The sequence below is a fragment of the Leptosomus discolor genome, chromosome 22, assembly GCF_034619465.1.
Source record: "Leptosomus discolor isolate bLepDis1 chromosome 22, bLepDis1.hap2, whole genome shotgun sequence".
In the NCBI taxonomy this organism is placed as follows: Eukaryota; Metazoa; Chordata; class Aves; order Leptosomiformes; family Leptosomidae; genus Leptosomus; species Leptosomus discolor.
Window position 1 is genome coordinate 9,448,287 of NC_141412.1, and position 13,144 is coordinate 9,461,430.

The window sequence follows — 13,144 nt, forward strand, 5'->3', positions numbered from 1 at the left end:
AAGCTAAATCCCGACGTAGAGCCCAACGCAAGCTAAATCCCGACGTAGAGCCCAACGCAAGCTAAATCCCGACGTAGAGCCCAACGCAAGCTAAATCCCGACGTAGAGCCCAACGCACGTCCCGACGTAGAGCCCAACGCACGTCCCGACGTAGAGCCCAACGCACGTCCCGACGTAGAGCCCAACGCACGTCCCGACGTAGAGCCCAACGCACGTCCCGACGTAGAGCTAAAAGTAAGCTAAATCCCGACGTAGAGCCCAACGCACGTCCCGACGTAGAGCTGAAAGTAAGCTAAATCCCGACGTAGAGGCCAACGCACGTCCCGACGTAGAGGCCAACGCACGTCCCGACGTAGAGGCCAACGCACGTCCCGACGTAGAGCTGAAAGTAAGCTAAATCCCGATGTAGAGGCCAACGCACGTCCCGACGTAGAGGCCAACGCACGTCCCGACGCAGAGGACAACGCACGTCCCGACGCAGAGGACAACGCACGTCCCGACGCAGAGGACAACGCACGTCCCGACGCAGAGGACAACGCACGTCCCGACGCAGAGGCCAACGCACGTCCCGACGTAGAGCTGAAAGTAAGTTAAATCCCGACGTAGAGCCCAACGCACGTCCCGACGTACAGCCCAACGCACGTCCCGACGTACAGCCCAACGCACGTCCCGACGTACAGCCCAACGCACGTCCCGACGTAGCGCCCAACGCACGTCCCGACGTAGCGCCCAACGCACGTCCCGACGTAGAGCTGAAAGTAAGTTAAATCCCGACGTAGAGGCCAACGCACGTCCCGACGTAGAGGCCAACGCACGTCCCGACGTAGAGGCCAACGCACGTCCCGACGTAGAGGCCAACGCACGTCCCGACGTAGAGCTGAAAGTAAGCTAAATCCCGACGTAGAGCCCAACGCACGTCCCGACGTAGAGCCCAACGCACGTCCCGACGTAGAGCTGAAAGTAAGCTAAATCCCGACGTAGAGGCCAACGCACGTCCCGACGTAGAGCCCAACGCACGTCCCGACGTAGAGCTAAAAGTAAGCTAAATCCCGACGTAGAGGCCAACGCACGTCCCGACGTAGAGGCCAACGCACGTCCCGACGTAGAGGCCAACGCACGTCCCGACGTAGAGGCCAACGCACGTCCCGACGTCGAGCTGAAAGTAAGCTAAATCCCGACGTAGAGGCCAACGCACGTCCCGACGTAGAGGCCAACGCACGTCCCGACGCAGAGGCCAACGCACGTCCCGACGCAGAGGCCAACGCACGTCCCGACGCAGAGGACAACGCACGTCCCGACGCAGAGGACAACGCACGTCCCGACGCAGAGGACAACGCACGTCCCGACGCAGAGGACAACGCACGTCCCGACGCAGAGGACAACGCACGTCCCGACGCAGAGGACAACGCACGTCCCGACGCAGAGGACAACGCACGTCCCGACGCAGAGGACAACGCACGTCCCGACGCAGAGGACAACGCACGTCCCGACGCAGAGGACAACGCACGTCCCGACGTAGCGCCCAACGCACGTCCCGACGTAGCGCCCAACGCACGTCCCGACGTAGAGGCCAACGCACGTCCCGACTTAGAGGCCAACGCACGTCCCGACGTAGAGCTGAAAGTAAGCTAAATCCCGACGTAGAGGCCAACGCACGTCCCGACGTAGAGGCCAACGCACGTCCCGACGTAGAGGCCAACGCACGTCCCGACGTAGAGGCCAACGCACGTCCCGACGTAGAGGCCAACGCACGTCCCGACGTAGAGGCCAACGCACGTCCCGACGTAGAGCTGAAAGTTAGCTAACTACAGACGTAGAGCCCAACGCACGTCCCGACGTAGAGCCCAACGCACGTCCCGACGTAGAGCCCAACGCACGTCCCGACGTAGAGCCCAACGCACGTCCCGACGTAGAGCCCAACGCACGTCCCGACGTAGAGCTAAAAGTAAGCTAAATCCCGACGTAGAGCCCAACACACGTCCCGACGTAGAGCTGAAAGTAAGCTAAATCCCGACGTAGAGGCCAACGCACGTCCCGACGTAGAGCCCAACGCACGTCCCGACGTAGAGCCCAACGCACGTCCCGACGTAGAGCCCAACGCACGTCCCGACGTAGAGCCCAACGCACGTCCCGACGTAGAGCCCAACGCACGTCCCGACGTAGAGCTGAAAGTAAGCTAAATCCCGACGTAGAGGCCAACGCACGTCCCGACGTAGAGGCCAACGCACGTCCCGACGTAGAGCTGAAAGTTAGCTAACTACAGACGTAGAGCCCAACGCACGTCCCGACGTAGAGCCCAACGCACGTCCCGACGTAGAGCCCAACGCACGTCCCGACGTAGAGCTAAAAGTAAGCTAAATCCCGACGTAGAGCCCAACACACGTCCCGACGTAGAGCTGAAAGTAAGCTAAATCCCGACGTAGAGGCCAACGCACGTCCCGACGTAGAGCCCAACGCACGTCCCGACGTAGAGGCCAACGCACGTCCCGACGTAGAGGCCAACGCACGTCCCGACGTAGAGGCCAACGCACGTCCCGACGTAGAGCTGAAAGTAAGCTAAATCCCGACGTAGAGGCCAACGCACGTCCCGACGTAGAGGCCAACGCACGTCCCGACGTAGAGGCCAACGCACGTCCCGACGTAGAGGCCAACGCACGTCCCGACGTAGAGCTGAAAGTAAGCTAAATCCCGACGTAGAGGCCAACGCACGTCCCGACGTAGAGGCCAGCGCACGTCCCGACGTAGAGGCCAGCGCACGTCCCGACGTAGAGGCCAGCGCACGTCCCGACGTAGAGGCCAGCGCACGTCCCGACGTAGAGCTGAAAGTAAGCTAAATCCCGACGTAGAGCCCAACGCACGTCCCGACGTAGAGCCCAACGCACGTCCCGACGTAGCGCCCAACGCACGTCCCGACGTAGCGCCCAACGCACGTCCCGACGTAGAGCTGAAAGCTAGCTAACTACAGACGTAGAGACCAACGCACGTCCCGACGTAGAGCAGAAAGCTAGCTAACTACAGACGTAGAGCCCAACGCACGTCCCGACGTAGAGCAGAAAGCTAGCTAACTACAGACGTAGAGCCCAACGCACGTCCCGACGTAGAGCCCAACGCACGTCCCGACGTAGAGCCCAACGCACGTCCCGACGTAGAGCCCAACGCACGTCCCGACGTAGAGCCCAACGCACGTCCCGACGTAGAGCCCAACGCACGTCCCGACGTAGAGCCCAACGCACGTCCCGACGTAGAGCCCAACGCACGTCCCGACGTAGAGCTGAAAGTAAGCTAAATCCCGACGTAGAGGCCAGCGCACGTCCCGACGTAGAGGCCAGCGCACGTCCCGACGTAGAGCTGAAAGTAAGCTAAATCCCGACGTAGAGCCCAACGCACGTCCCGACGTAGAGCCCAACGCACGTCCCGACGTAGCGCCCAACGCACGTCCCGACGTAGCGCCCAACGCACGTCCCGACGTAGAGCTGAAAGCTAGCTAACTACAGACGTAGAGACCAACGCACGTCCCGACGTAGAGCAGAAAGCTAGCTAACTACAGACGTAGAGCCCAACGCACGTCCCGACGTAGAGCCCAACGCACGTCCCGACGTAGAGCCCAACGCACGTCCCGACGTAGAGCCCAACGCACGTCCCGACGTAGAGCCCAACGCACGTCCCGACGTAGAGCCCAACGCACGTCCCGACGTAGAGCCCAACGCACGTCCCGACGTAGAGCCCAACGCACGTCCCGACGTAGAGCCCAACGCACGTCCCGACGTAGAGCCCAACGCACGTCCCGACGTAGAGCTGAAAGTAAGTTAAATCCCGACTTAGAGGCCAACGCACGTCCCGACTTAGAGGCCAACGCACGTCCCGACTTAGAGGCCAACGCACGTCCCGACTTAGAGGCCAACGCACGTCCCGACTTAGAGGCCAACGCACGTCCCGACTTAGAGGCCAACGCACGTCCCGACTTAGAGGCCAACGCACGTCCCGACTTAGAGGCCAACGCACGTCCCGACTTAGAGGCCAACGCACGTCCCGACTTAGAGGCCAACGCACGTCCCGACTTAGAGGCCAACGCACGTCCCGACTTAGAGGCCAACGCACGTCCCGACTTAGAGGCCAACGCACGTCCCGACTTAGAGGCCAACGCACGTCCCGACTTAGAGGCCAACGCACGTCCCGACTTAGAGGCCAACGCACGTCCCGACTTAGAGGCCAACGCACGTCCCGACTTAGAGGCCAACGCACGTCCCGACTTAGAGGCCAACGCACGTCCCGACTTAGAGGCCAACGCACGTCCCGACTTAGAGGCCAACGCACGTCCCGACTTAGAGGCCAACGCACGTCCCGACTTAGAGGCCAACGCACGTCCCGACTTAGAGGCCAACGCACGTCCCGACTTAGAGGCCAACGCACGTCCCGACTTAGAGGCCAACGCACGTCCCGACTTAGAGGCCAACGCACGTCCCGACTTAGAGGCCAACGCACGTCCCGACTTAGAGGCCAACGCACGTCCCGACTTAGAGGCCAACGCACGTCCCGACTTAGAGGCCAACGCACGTCCCGACTTAGAGGCCAACGCACGTCCCGACTTAGAGGCCAACGCACGTCCCGACTTAGAGGCCAACGCACGTCCCGACTTAGAGGCCAACGCACGTCCCGACTTAGAGGCCAACGCACGTCCCGACTTAGAGGCCAACGCACGTCCCGACGTAGAGCTGAAAGTTAGCTAACTACAGACGTAGAGCCCAACGCACGTCCCGACGCAGAGCCCAACGCACGTCCCGACGCAGAGCCCAACGCACGTCCCGACGCAGAGCCCAACGCACGTCCCGACGCAGAGCCCAACGCACGTCCCGACGCAGAGCCCAACGCACGTCCCGACGCAGAGCTGAAAGTAAGCTAAATCCCGACGCAGAGCCCAACGCACGTCCCGACGCAGAGCTGAAAGTAAGCTAAATCCCGACGCAGAGCCCAACGCACGTCCCGACTTAGAGGCCAACGCACGTCCCGACTTAGAGGCCAACGCACGTCCCGACTTAGAGGCCAACGCACGTCCCGACTTAGAGGCCAACGCACGTCCCGACTTAGAGGCCAACGCACGTCCCGACTTAGAGGCCAACGCACGTCCCGACTTAGAGGCCAACGCACGTCCCGACTTAGAGCTGAAAGTAAGCTAAATCCCGACGCAGAGCCCAACGCACGTCCCGACGCAGAGCCCAACGCACGTCCCGACGCAGAGCCCAACGCACGTCCCGACGCAGAGCCCAACGCACGTCCCGACGCAGAGCCCAACGCACGTCCCGACGCAGAGCCCAACGCACGTCCCGACGCAGAGCTGAAAGTAAGCTAAATCCCGACGCAGAGCCCAACGCACGTCCCGACGCAGAGCTGAAAGTAAGCTAAATCCCGACGCAGAGCCCAACGCACGTCCCGACGCAGAGCTGAAAGTAAGCTAAATCCCGACGCAGAGCCCAACGCACGTCCCGACGCAGAGCTGAAAGTAAGCTAAACCAGATGTAGAGCCCAACAGACGTCCCGACTTAGAGGCGAAAGCAAGCTCAAGCCAGACTTCCCGACCTACAACCCAACAAACGTCCCGACGTTGATCCCAACAGATGTCCCGACGTAGAGCCCAAGAGATGTCCCGACATAGAGCCTAACAGACGTCCCGACGCAGAGCCCAACACATGTCCAGTTGTAGAACTCAACATACGTCCCGACATAGAGCCGAAAGCGAGCTCAAGCCAGACATATCGAAGTAGAGACCAACAGACGTTCCGACGTAGAGCCAAAAGTGAGCTACAGCCGGACGTAGAGCCTAAAAGACGTCCTGACGTAGAGCCCGAGAGATGTCCCGACATAGAGCCCAACACACGTCCCGACGTATATCCCAAAAGACATTCCGAAGTAGAGCTGAAATTAACGTCAAGCCAGACGTAGAAACCAACATACGTTCCGACGTAGAGACCAACAGACGTCCCGACGTATAGCTCAGAAGATGACCCGACGTATAGCCGCAAGACGGAGGGATGGGGGGGCATAGACAGGTGCAGACGTGGTGCGCATCCTCACGGCTGCTCGATAGTCTCACCTTCAAGTCCCAGGAAGGGAAATGCGGTCACAAACACTCCTCACAAAAACCAAGTTGCCATCCTGCAGGAAGTTCAGAATTCCGGGAAAAACCAGTGCACCTAGAACAAAACAGCACCAAAACTATCAGTTAAAAAAAAGGCTATGTGTTTTAAAACCCTCCTGTCACCCCTGAACACCCCCTAGGAAACTGCCGACGTAAAAAAAAAAAAAAAAAAAAAAAAACAAAAAAAAACACACCCAAAACCCAAGCTGCATCCCAGGGCGCTCTCTCCTGTGGATGCCGCTGGACCCTGCCCAGTCCCACAGCTCTCGCCTTGCCCAGAAGGAGCTCCCTGGGCAGAGCCCGGGGCTCATCTACTCCAGGGCCCCCCGCACCGAACCGGCACTTGGGCATCCTGGAGGACTGCGGGCCCATAGAGCGCAAGTTCGGAGGACTGAGGGGCACTTCCGGCATCATGGAGGACCGCGGGGAAGCGGCGGGAGCCTGCCGGAGCCCTGGAGGAGCCGGTGAGTCCCCCGCGAAACGAGTGCCGACGGCGGCCGCGGTGGCGGCACCGCCGTCTCGGGGCCGCATCCGCGTCATTTCTCTCCGGAGCTGCGGACGGTGCTTGGAGGGGGCGGGGGGGGGGGGGGGGTATGGCGCCGCCATCTTCTGAATGAGGCATGGACAGGTGGATAGGGAGTGGCATATACAGGTGCATACATGTTGCACATTCTAATACCTAATAATCTCACCTTCAGTCCTATTAAGGGAAAAGCTGTCAGCCAAACTAGGGAAAAAAACAAGGTTACATCCTGCATGAAGTCCAGAGTTCCAGGAAAATCCAGTGCAGCTAGAACAAAAAAAATTCAGTTAAAAAAAATTCTGTGTTTTTAAAGTATCTTGCCACCCCTGAACACTCAGTATAAAATTGCTGACATCAAAACCAACAAACCGGCATCCAATGGCACTCTCTATGTGCTGCTGGACCTTGCCCAGTCCCACAACTCTTACCTCAGATGCTTCTGCTTCTCTCCGTGTCCAAACCGCAATACCCACACAGCCCAGCCAGCTCCCAAACTGCCACCGCTGATAGCACCAACAGAGCACCCACACCACAGCAACCTCAGAGCAGAATGAGCTCCCTGAGCAGAGACCCAGACCCCGACCACCACCCTTCCCACAATCACAGGGAACTGAATAAACGGAGACACCGAGAGAGGGAGACCTAGAAATGCCATTGTCACAAGCAACGAGGAAGAATGAAATCAGAGCTGGTGGGGTGCCAGAAAGGAAGAGACATAGAAAGGAAAGGTAGAAGGTGATACTTTACAGGGCAATGCTAGCAGAAGAGCAAAAAGCTTTGGGGAACTAGACAGCCTGAAAGGCAGACAGAAGCAGGGACAGGCAAGGAGGCAGGCAGAGACCTGCAGAACCAGGGCAGGGATGGGCCCGGACACACACGAGGGGACACGTGGCTCCTGGTGCCAACGGCAGACCTTCACCGCCCCGAGGCTTTTCTCTCTGCTTCTGCCCCTTCCTCCTCCACAGTGCCAGCTGCCTGACCTTAGGAGTAAGCGGTGCGTGACTCAATGCACTTCTCTCACGAGGTTTCCTGGACATGCAGCAGCTCACACGTGTGGCCAACAGAGCCGCCAGGGTCCTGGTGTCGTGTGCTGGTGGCGTGCTCTGTTGGGGACGGCTGGGAGGGATCCTTCCTTGCCACAGGGACCGGCTAGAGACAGCTGCCTGTGGAAGCCCCTTGGTTTGACTCCTCAGCCACCTCCTGCAGGCAGGCATGCCCAGGCAGCCCCCTTCCTAGCCCAAAGCAGGGCCAGCCCCATCATTAGCCTCACTGGCCACACCTGCCCCAGCTGGAGCCCGTCAGGAACAGGGGCCTGGCCAAATCCCCACAGCACATGGCCCCCTCCCTGGCACCTGCTCACAGCCACGAGCTCTGCACCCAGGGGCTTGAATACCATCCAGGGGCACAGAGGAGGCAGGAAAAGTTTACTCACCTCTGCCCAGAACAAATCCTGGCACTGAGCTGGCTACAAGGCTCAGTGCTCAAACGCAGCAGGACAGCAGGAGAGAAGGGAAAAAACAGGAGGAAGATAGAGAAGAGGTGGGGGACAGGCAGCCAGTAAACGGGATGCTGCAAACAGGGGAGGGACAGGGAGCAGGACAGTAGCATAGAGAGAGGAGTACTGGGACACTGAGCAAAAAACCCAGGGAGAGGTGGAGGAATACATAAGAGAGAGGAGGAGCAGGAGAAAGAGTCCAAAGGCACCAGCAGGACCACAAGGCAAGGACAAGACGAGGGACAGGCAAATATTGTAAAGCAATAGGGGAAAAGAAACAGAGGCAAGAACTAACACATAGGGTCAGGAAGACAAAAAGAGGGAGCCTTACAAAGACAATGTAAAAAGTGACACCATTTCCACCCACTCTTGATTTCCACATTTTCCCTGACTTCGCACCCCATCTCAGCCTCCACTTTCTTCCAGCCCTGCCACCTCCCCCTGGCTTGAGGGGAAGCCCCAGTGCCATCGGAATGGCAGCAGGGTGCCTGGCAGGCTTCCACAGCAAAGTGGCCAGGACAGAAAGCCATCGTTGGCCCTCCCCATCCCTGGGCAGCCCTTTCCCAGGCAGCGGAAGGAGCGACAGGCAGGGCAGCAGAGATGGACCAGGATGTGCATGGGAGAACATGTGACTCACCCCAGCTCCCAGCACCGGCTCAGACCTTCAGTGCCCCAACACTTTTCTCTCAACTCCCCTCCACTGCCAGGCTGGCCAGCGGCTCACACACAGCCGATGCAGGCACCAAGCTCTTGGCAACACATGCTGGTGGTCTGCTCCATCACGGACAGCTCAGAGGAACCCTTCTTCACCACAGGGACCAGCCATTCCATGCTGGAGGCACCTCCAGCTCCTCCTCAGCCAGTTCCCCTTTACCAGCTCCCTCAGGCAGCCCCTTTATAGTCCACAGCAGGGCCAGTCATGCCATTAGCCCCACTGGCCACACCTGGAGCCCATCAGGAACAGGGGCCACAGGCAAGAACAAACACCCAGGGACAAGGAGCTCAGAAGAGGGAGATGTAGGAAGAAAACGTAAAAAGTAATGCTGCTTTTCCACTCTCCCACCCACCTCTGCCCTTGGGAAAGCCTGATGGAAACCATGAGACTTCAGGGTGTCCCTGCTGGGTGCCCCTCATTCCCCCTGACATCTACTGGTGATGGCATTTTGCGGTAGTCTTAGGGATTTGGGGCCCAAGGAAGTGCCAGAGCAAAGTTCGGAATGCTAACAGTTTATTCGTGCTGTACACCTGGAGCAGCAATACTTGGAGAGGTGGGGGCAAGGCAGCTGCATGGAGCAGAGACAAGGGGGGGACAATGCATGCCCATGGGAGGCAGGTGCAAGGCAGAAGCACAGGGCGAGGACAACAGTGTGAGCTATGCACACCCATAAAGAGGGAACACAAAGCAGGCAAAGCACACCCATTGGAGGCAGGGACACGAGAAGTAGGGCCAGGCACACCCACCCTTGGCAAGGCCACCGAGTTGGGGGTGGCATGGGAAAAATCCCACCTGCAGCCACGGACGGAGGGATGGGGGGGCATAGACAGGTGCGGACGTGGTGCGCATCCTCACGGCTGCTCGATATTCTCACCTTCAAGTCCGAGGAAGGGAAATGCGGTCACAAACACTCCTCGCAAAAAACAAGTTGCCATCCTGCAGGAAGTTCAGAATTCTGGGAGAATCCAGTGCACCTAGAACAAAACAGCACCAAAACTATCAGTTAAAAAAAGGCTGTGTGTTTTAAAACCCTCCTGTCACCACTGAACACCCCGTAGGAAACTGCCGACGTAAAAAAAAAAAAAAAAACACAAACCAAAAAAACTCCACCAAAACCCAAGCTGCAGCCCAGGGCACTCTCTCCTGTGGGTGCCGCTGGACCCTGCCCAGTCCCACAGCTCTCGCCTCGCCCAGAAGGAGCTCCCTGGGCAGAGCCCGGGGCTCATCTACTCCAGGGCCCCCCGCACCGAACCGGCACTTGGGCATCCTGGAGGACTGCGGGCCCATAGAGTGCAAGTTCGGAGGACTGAGGGGCACTTCCGGCATCATGGAGGACCGCGGGGAAGCGGCGGGAGCCTGCCGGAGCCCCGGAGGAGCCGGTGAGTCCCCCGCGAAACGAGTGCCGACGGCGGCCGCGGTGGCGGCGCCGCTGTCTCGGGGCCGCATCCGCGTCGTTTCTCTCCGGAGCTGCGGCCGGTGCTTGGAGGGGGGCGGGGGGGGGTATGGCGCCGCCATCTTCTGAAGGCTAAGGCTGCCCGCGGCGGGGATGGGGCCGCGCGGCCAGGAGGGGACAGGCCGCCGCCCCGCCGTGCAGAGCTGCGTTCCTTGCGTGTTTCGGCAGGAATCGCTGTTGAATCCGTCTCGCTCTCGAATCCGTCTCGCTCTCCACGGCTTCCGGGCAGTTTCTCCGCCCGCCCTGCCGGTCCGCGGTTAGGCCGGCGCGGAGCACCGGTGACGGGACCTGCGGGCGTGCGGGCGCGCGTGCGTGAGGGGCTCTTGCGAGAAGAGCCTCACAATAAGCAGGCTCAGCTCCGGGGCGGCACTAGTAAATGGCGTGGTCCTCGGGCGCCGTTAATTCGTGCCACGCGTTTGAGCTGGAATTTGAGAGAATAGTCTGTTATTTAAACGGCCCGATTGAAGAGTTGACTGGTACAAAAAGCCGGTGAACGAACGGCTCACAGCCGGCGAGCGCTCCGTGTACCGCTGCTGAAGGGAGCAGGAGCAAAGCGCAGGCACCCGACTGACACAAGAGGAAAAGGTTCATTACCGTTGGAAATCACGGTTTCGGATTGTGAATTAGGACTCGAATTAGGGGTACGTTCACGACGACCGTTACCCTAAACTGCTCCCAATTGGTATTCTATTTCTGCTTCCCAAGGAGAAAATTTTCACCTGATGGTGCTGCGGGGGTATCTTTAATGCATCAGTTTAAGATGGCTAGTATTGTTAAACGGGCATTCATGATGCCCAGTTAGCGTTCGATCTGTTTCTAAAATGAAATCTAAGTTTTTGTTCGTCGGATTTAATGGGCGTCGGTTTTTTCTTTTAGCTCTACTTGGAAGGAATTGGTACCCGTCCCCTCCTCCCCCCCCAACGGCTATGTTTAAATTTTGGCAGTCGTGACTCCCTGTTGGTTTTCTAATCTTCCTTTTATTTTAAATCTAAATCTTTTAGCGTTATGTTAGTTCACCACCGCCCGGGAATTCTTTTAGTACCTACGTTTAAACGTAGCCGTTATTGAACGATTCCTTTTTTTATTTCTCTTTATCTAAAGATCTAAAGCTTCGATTACTCTTTTGGTTCTAAGCAGAAGTCACTGTTGCCTCCCAGCTTGCTTACAGCGGTGTGATCGTTTAAGCGTTAGAGCCTCCCAATTAGTTTCCAGTTCAATTGGTTTAGCAGTGGTTATGTTTAAATGGAGCTGTTAACGACTCCCAATTAGTTTTCTGTCTTTATCACTTCAAGAGGGTCTCTAAACTATTCATTTTTTGAATTGCAATACGGACCGGGAATCATTACTGCCCGGTTCATTAAGTAACATCTGCCACTAAATTTAGTCATTACTCAACCCTAGGTAATATTTCTTCTCTTTAGGCGCGCTCTAATATTTTGTGACTTTACCACGAAGTGGATTAACTAGGACGCGTGATTTTTTTCTTTTCCTGTTAGAGTTGTTTCGCTACAGCTATTACTTCCAGTTAGTGCTCTGTTGTTGATATTCTGCTGCTTGCCCTTTGATTACATCAATGGGGAGTAAGTACTGTCTGCAAAGCGGGAAGCAATAGCTAGAGCGGACGACGGGCAGTATTTGCTCCCAAAGACTATTCTGGTTACTGTGACGGACATTTTTATTTTAAACGTTTTGACGTAAACGAGCGGTAAAAATTAAACTAATAGAAACTGACCACTTTGGAATTCCCCAGGAAAAACCACCGGAGCGCCTCGACGCGACCGGAGCCAGGACGCCTGCCGCGGTCCACTTGGGACGCTCGACGGTTTTGCACTCCGTCTCCAAAGCTTGAAGCTCCGCGGAGCGCAACCTCCCCGAGCGGCGACTCGGCCTGTAGCCACCGCCCGCTCTTCTCTCCGGCTCCGCCACCCGTTTTTCCAGAGCAGCCCAAAATCCCGGGGAAGCGAACCCGCGCACAGCAGATACGCCGCGACACCAAACCTCCGGCTGTCCAGCTGCGCCGCCCCCGACCGTCGCTGCTGCGCCAACGGGAGCCTCCGGCCGACGCAGTGCCGAGCGCCCGCGACCCCGTCGGCCGCCGGCTCTGCCAGCGGCGCGGTCCGGCGAAATCCGCGACGCTGCCGAGTCTGCGGCGAGTCCGGGGCGTGTTTTTTTAGCGAAGGAAAAGGCCATTGCAAGTCTCAAGTCCGACCTGCAAGGAAAAAGAAAGCCCGCGTAACAAGGCTAGACCCGTTCCTGTCTGTTGCAGAACTTGTACCAGCGCTACATTCTGGACGGGACCGAATGACAAAGCCGAATGACAGCCTGCAAGAATCCTCCTCTCAGAGCTCTCTGGTTGCAAAGGGAATATTGTAGATCACCAGCAGTTGTAAGACACTGAGACTCCTACTTTTCTCCATCTGCCTCCCTCAACAGAAATAAGTCCCAAAGGACAGAAAACCCCAGGATCGGGTTGAAATCAAACGGAACCCAAACCAAAAACCAAAACCAAGGAAAAACCGTCGGGGAAAAGAACCCCAAAGCATCAGGAACTGTACCAAGCACCTTAAGTAACACTGAAGCGACTCGAACCAAAACAAGTGACAAAGCACCTCAGGAGAGGTGCCAGGAAAGACAAATGAGTCCACACAGAGCAACGCCCGTGTCCTTCTGAGAGGACTAGGCAGGTGAGAGAAGGCCCTTTGAAGGCCTGTGGTTCTGAGAAGGCCGCTTGTCACGCAGATTGATTCTGGTGCCTGGATGGGAAATGGAGGGGACTGAGGGGCGCACGAAGGGGAGGGAGGAACTCGGACAGCTTACGGAGATGC